This window comes from Mus musculus, chromosome 8, assembly GCF_000001635.26.
Source record: "Mus musculus strain C57BL/6J chromosome 8, GRCm38.p6 C57BL/6J".
Classification (NCBI taxonomy): domain Eukaryota; kingdom Metazoa; phylum Chordata; class Mammalia; order Rodentia; family Muridae; genus Mus; species Mus musculus.
The window spans coordinates 30222803-30229867 of NC_000074.6; positions in this window are offsets into that span (position 1 = coordinate 30222803).

Below are 7065 nucleotides of genomic sequence, written 5' to 3' on the forward strand. Positions count from 1 at the left end.
GGGCTTGTCTCAGACTTACTTCTATGTCCCAGTCAGTTACCTGATTTCAAATACGGTAGGTGTGCAAGACCATGTGTGGCCACTGAATATATTTTCAATATTTCTGTTTCTTTAGTTGATAGGGGGGTAAATACTTTGTCTCTCATGAAATGTTACAGTTAGAAATTGGGACTTTTCGAGTTGGAATTAAAGACAAGTTACATGTGTTATTTCAATGTTGTCTCAGGCTCTACACTGAAACATCTTCATCAATTAAAAATACACTCTCACTAAGAATGTTAAGTAAAATGGAGCACCCCAGGTGTTTGCCAAAGCTCTGCATGCAAAATTAGCATGCAAATGTTAAAGTCTCTCTGTTGGTGTCTCTGTCAAGTCTAACTATCAGGCATCAATATCTAATCAAAGATTCTTAATGAGGAAAGTCTATGTGGGCTCAATATGATTTAGCCTATGAAGCAAGGCATTGATTCTTCTATGAACAAACTCAATACACACCAAGATCCACCACCTGTGGTTAGAACCTAGTGTGTCCACTGTGACCCTGCATGTTCATAACCAGAAATGCTCTCACAACATCTCAGATTTATGTTAATTAGTGTTTGAGAACATTAAAAAATAATTCTTGGTTTCTGTTTCATGATGTAACAAATGGGAAGTGATGGTTTTAAAATAATGACAATGGGAGTGACACTGACCCTGGTCCTCGCACACCAGAGCGTCCCGTTTGCAGAAAGCCTTCAGTCTGAGGCGATGTTGAATGCTGTAGAGCAATGACTAGGACTGAAGACTGAAGAATGACTGCCTACTTCTGGTTCTGAAGGCTACAGCATTTCTTCTCTGTAATTGTGGGGCAAATTGTTCACTGTTTTTCTGTATAATTGTTTCTCACTTCACATGGATATGCTACCAGATGATTTTGAAACTTAGATGAATGACTCTATAAAGCTTTCACTACATTTCTGACTGGCTCTTACCAACATGCCCAAGATATTTGAAATATCTAATATAAGTACTGTACTGGCTAGTTTTGTGTCAACTTGACACAGGTGGAGTTATCACAGAGAAAGGAGCTTCAGTTGAGGAAATGCCTCCATGAGATCCAACTGTAAGGCATTTTCTCAATTAGTGATCAAGGGGGAAAGGCCCCTTGTGGGTGAGAACATCTCTGGGCTGGTAGTCTTTGTTCTATAAGAGAGCAGGCTGAGCAAGCCAGTAAGAAACATTCCTCCATGTCCTCTGCATCAGCTCCTGCTTCCTGCACTGCTAGAGTTCCAGTCCTGACTTCCTTCATTGATGAACAGCAATGTGAAAATGTAATCTGAATAAACCCTTTCCTCCCCAACTTGCTTCTTGGTTATGATGTTTGTACAGGAATAGAAACCCTGACAAAGACAAGTACAAAATGGCATTTTCTAGAAAAGGAGAGAAGTCTGAACGAAATGGTGTTTTGAGATTATATATATATATATATATATAGTGATGGCATTGAGATTTTAAAACAAAACTTCCACCTCTTCAACCAAGCAACATTCATTAAGTCAGAGTGTCCTTTCCAGTAATGGTACAAACGGCAAAGCATAAGGTTAATGATGTGCAGACGTTTTATTAACAATACATGACCGAAGCATGCACCTCTGCCCACTTGAGTTGTGGTAATAAGATACCTCAACCAGCAATTTTGAAACAGTAGAAATGTGTTTCTCTTGGTTCTGAAATGTGGAACACCTGCATAAGACAGCAGTACACATGATGTACAGCGAGGGCATTCACTCGGCTTTCAAGAGGGCAACTCTGACCATACCACAGAAGCCTAAGGAACAGACTTCCTCCATTCCCTTTATAGCTCCATTAATCACTCATGAAAGGGTAAAGACTTCATAACCCAATCACTTAAAGTCTGTACCCGGTGGTTAAGTTTTCAATGTGAATGGTAGAAGGACACAAATATTCAAGCCAAAGAAGCTAGCAAGTACCAGCTTGTACAAATCAGCACACCTGATTGAATAACAAACCCCTTCTATGGGCTCTTTGATGCTTTCTTCCAAATACCCATTCCCTGTTGTGTGATCTGCTTCTTCCATTGAGACACAGAGAATCCATATGATCTACATGTAAAGGATTCAGGGAACAATAGGCACTGTTGTCTTCTCTTCTACTTATTCAACAAAATTCTGCTTCCTGTTTTTAACACTTTTTAGATTGGCACTGAATGCTATAAATTTCTCAGAAATAGTATGACCATAAAAGAAAGATAGGCTTCTGAGAGAAATGAAAGAAATTGGAAGAATCTTCAGGTAAAAATTATATCTCTGGGTCTAATTTCGGAACTGTACTCTCCAAACACAAATATGAGAATGCTTGTGGGGTATCCTTGTGATGAGTCTTCTAAGTCCTTACATTCTATGAGTTATGTTCATTTAACCAATTATCCATAGATATCAATGAACTTGAAATCAAGTAAGACTGAAAATTACATTACTTATCAGCTATCTGTTAGAATCAATCGTGTTACCTCTCATTTAAGTCAAATACATTTTCCTTTTTAGTGTCCAGCAAAGAGTAGCTTTGTGTCAGTCAAGGAAATGAAGACTTTCCCAAAAGAGACAGTGAAGGGCAGCACGTTGATATATTGACTTCTGTTTCTTTGGAGATATGCTCAGAAGCAAACAACTGTGATATGGTCTTTTCTTTTTAGTTTTTTGAGGACCCTCCATACTGTTTTCCGCAGTGGCTGCACTAATTTATATTACTAGCAACAGTCTCCATGACTTCTTCATCCATGTCTTTGTCAGCAGTTTAGGGTTTTGATTTCTGATTATTGATCTAAACAGAGTGAGATAATATCTTGAGTGGTTTTGATATGCAATTCATTCAGGGTTTGTGGTATTGAGAAATGTTTCAGATATTTGTTGTTCATTTCTATACCTTATTGTGAGAAACATTTGTGCAGATGCTAGCACATTTTCAATTACTTCTTTTGATATTTGTTAAGGAAAAGGTGCTCCAATAAACGGGAGAACAAAGACTGCAAGACATCACAACCCTCTTCCCTCAGAGAGGCTTCATTTTGGAGAGGTTCTTTAACTTGGGGCCCACAGTGAAAATTGTCTAATTTAAGATTCTAGAAATTTCCTTGACAGGTAGAAATAAAATATGTTACAAAAGAATAAAGAAAATTCTATATATAGTCAAACAATATTTGTCATTTTTTCCAGAGTTCTAAATGTATTTCTGGTTATTTGTATTTCTAAATTTCCTTTTAGGTTTTACATGTCTAACCCCATATCTTTGAGAGGCAGGATAAAATACAGGAAAACATATGATAATAATGTGGTGAAAAACTCACATTTTCATAACTCAGAAAACAGGTCACTTAGAATGTGATTCAGTATGCAGCAGAGTGGGGAAATGTAGGTTTCATCTGTAATGTGCATGCTTACACTTCATCCATACTTACTAAACTTTATGTACATCTAAACATCATTGCTTTAAAAATAAGTACTATTCTGCTTTAAGAAGGAAAAACACCATAAACATTTTGGAAAGTGTGTCTTTTGTCATAATTTTCAAGGTATTAGTGTGAGTAGCTTTGCTTCTAAAATGAATAAGAAAACAGAAAGAAGATTAAAATAGTTGTATGGAATAGAGAGAATAATTTGAATTTGCATAAAGCTGGCTGGCTAATATAACTGTTGACAACCTGTATTGTGTTTCTCTGTTTCTATATGATCAAATGTAATTGCTTTAGACACTAATAGCAGCAGCTCTACAATAAATGCCATTTCTAGATCGCCATGTACATATAGTTAGCTTAAGAGAACTTATTGAATTAACCAGTGACTTTATTATTATAGACAAAAGTTTCATGCAACAAAAGTGAAAGCAATTTTCATCATAGTGGAGTTCAATGTCCAGTATCAGAAGAACAAAAGAAAATGCAAAACTCGTTAGTGAATAGAGCTACTGTTCAGCCCATAATCTGCAAGTATCTGCTTCCTCTAGCTAAACAGGACACTGTAACCCAGACCTAGCATAAACCTACCTCTACTCTCCAGAATACTACTACTCTGACTTCTACATTTCCTCTTTATATAGTTATCTTGAGAATGATTAGCAGAGCAATCAAACTATACAACAGAACACTGGCTTTGGAAAGAACCCAGTAGTGTCACAAGGTATAGTCAATAGATGAGAGCACAGGACACTCTAATCATGCAAACCCATCTCTTCTCTTTTGAGAGTCATGTGGAATAAAAACAAGAGAAATACTTCCCTTGGTGTGTGTGTAAATGACTCCGCAGTATTTGCAAATATCATGCTGATAATGCCTGCTAAGCTTCTTCAGAGGCCAGGGTGTTTGCAAACTCACTTTCCCCTTGACTAGGACTTCACAGTGGGATGCACAATTTTTGTATATAATGCAGGATTCACTGGCACTGTAATTTGGAAAAATTTTGAAAATTGGACAGAGTGTCACCTTGCTCAGGTAATTTCTCTTTTAAAGAAAGCAAATCCCATCCTTTGAGTAATTCGACCATGTTTCCTTTTTCTCCCTGAATAAATGAGAAAGCTGGACCAGAGCAAATTATATCTCCATCTGGCTCAATCCTGCCAGTCTCGCCACCCGCTACAATTGCTTTTCACACCACCTCACATGAACCAGAGGCACAGCCATGAAACCCTGGAAGCCTTGGACACAAAGGCAGCTCTGGCCTACAGCTGAACTTAATAAAACAGCTAATGTCAGAGCCCGCCGGCAGGCTTCCCAGGAATGCCACTAGCTCTGAATCTTTGCACTGCAGCCATGCATGTGGTATTTCATCCTCTCCCCATGCAGAACCATGCCATCTGTTACAAGGCACAGATATGCCGCATGCCAGGTGACAGTTCCCTTTCAATTCCTTGTTTGCATGTACTGGGCAGTGCACTAACCAGGCAAAGAACATGAAGAGATTTGAGCCCCATGTTGACCTGTTTCCGCCAATTTCTTCTATTCTAGCACTGCCTTTAAACAGTTGTGAGTAATTTATGGGTACACATCTTAGAAATAAATTTGGAGATGTGTAATAAAAGATCTGAGCATTGGCATGCTAATAAACCAAAGGGAAGCTATGTAGTAGATTAAAAAAAATAAATAAATGACCAGTCATTAAGTCAATACTACTGAGGTATGATGGAGCCATGGGAAGTGAATAACACCATAAACGTTAGTATTGACTTCAGCGTGGGCACATGCTATTATCTGTGGAAAATGATGGTCAAATCATTTAGATAGGAAAAACAAACAGAGAGACAGATTCTGAAGAAGTTTCATGCTTGCATCCATGTTGGATATGGACTGTGTTCTACACACATAGAGAGCAATGGATTTGCAATCATATTGAGAATGCTGTGGTAGGATCAAGAGAAAACTGAATTAATATCACTGATAGAGATAGATATGTATCTTTATATGCAATTCCTATTTATAGGTGGAAGTATATTCACAGATATCTATAAAGGTCTTGAGCTTTATATTTATATATGAGTATATAAGACAGAAGTAAGCTACAAGACCCATCAAAATGGCCAGACAGTCTCTGCGTAAGATTCCCCTGTGATGGAGCATATTTGATTAGGGAATCAAAGAAGCTGTACTAAAAAGCAAAACAGTTATTTTATGGCCTATTATATTTTATCCATGCTAAATAACTGCCTTAATATTATTTTTGAGGGTTGTGAGTGCCAGGAGTGAGGCTTCTTGACAATTTTGATTGAAGCATCTGCAATGAAGATGGCATGCGGGTATCAGCATGGTAGAAATTTATTTTCTCCATTTATAATGAGTTGGACAGTTATTTGAACATATACAACTTGTCTCCTAGTTTACTGTCCCTGAAATTAACTGATAAATAATAGATTAAAATTCAATAGACACTTAATAGGCTTCCTCTGTGTGCTGTGACCTTTTATTAACAACCCCATCTTTGACATCATAGACATTTCTATGCCCCTCACTTCACTGAAATTCATCCCAAAAGCTGGTAATAGTATCCCTGACTGGGCTTCATAAACGCTACTTTGGCAAACACATGGGTGTCTGAAAATATTCATCTGATTTCACAATTCTTCCTGAAGTGATATTCACTCCTGGCCTCCCATTCTCAGGTCTGACAAACGAGTTAAAAACTGATGCCTTGTGATTCTCACCCTGGTGTATCCCAACCCTCACTGCTACCTCACACTTGAGTGACCTCTTGGTCATCAGTGGTCACCCTGGTCTTCAGCCATTTCTCACACCTGTGGTGTCTTCTCTTATCATCGTATGTGCTATTCCACTTGAAAATGTTCTTTTACTTCACAGCAATGTGCTCATGTGGTCCCTGTAAATTCTTTGTAGCATTTACTACAATTTCAAGTTTATGTTGTCTTTCACTATTAAAGAGATGTCTTCCATTCAACCAGTTTGCAACTTTCTTAAAGACAGTTTAGTTAACCAAGAATACAATGACAAACTCGGTGATCAAAGAAACTCAGGAATCTGCAAATCAAAATAACTGCTTTAGAATGTAATTTAAAAGAAGCAATAGTCCTTGAAATTTTAATCTGCTAGTTTCATGATCTGGTTAACATTAGAATGTGTTTCCTATTGGTTCTTTAACTTTAGATTTGTTTGGGTGTTCTGCTTGCATGTGTACCTTTGTACCACGTGCATGCCTGATATCCATGGATGAAATAAAAGTACATTGCGTGCCCTGGGACTGGAGGAACAAATTATCATCTTCAGCCATGCTGGTCCAAGGAATCCAACTGAAGCTCTTTGGTAAAACAAAGCTCTTAAGTAGTGAGCCATCCCTCTAGCTCCTCCAATTGCTCACTTAAAAAAGAATAGATTAGAGTGAACAAGAATGGAAAGAAGGGTGATCACTGATCACGGATTCACAGAAAAGACATGGATAAAGAGCAGAAGTGGCAGTGAATATGGACTGATGTGAGCAGAAATAAACTATATTTTGACATTAAAAATAAAAGAAATTGCTAGTGGCTATGGGTGTTCAGGGAGTCAAAACAGTCAAGGATGCAGCT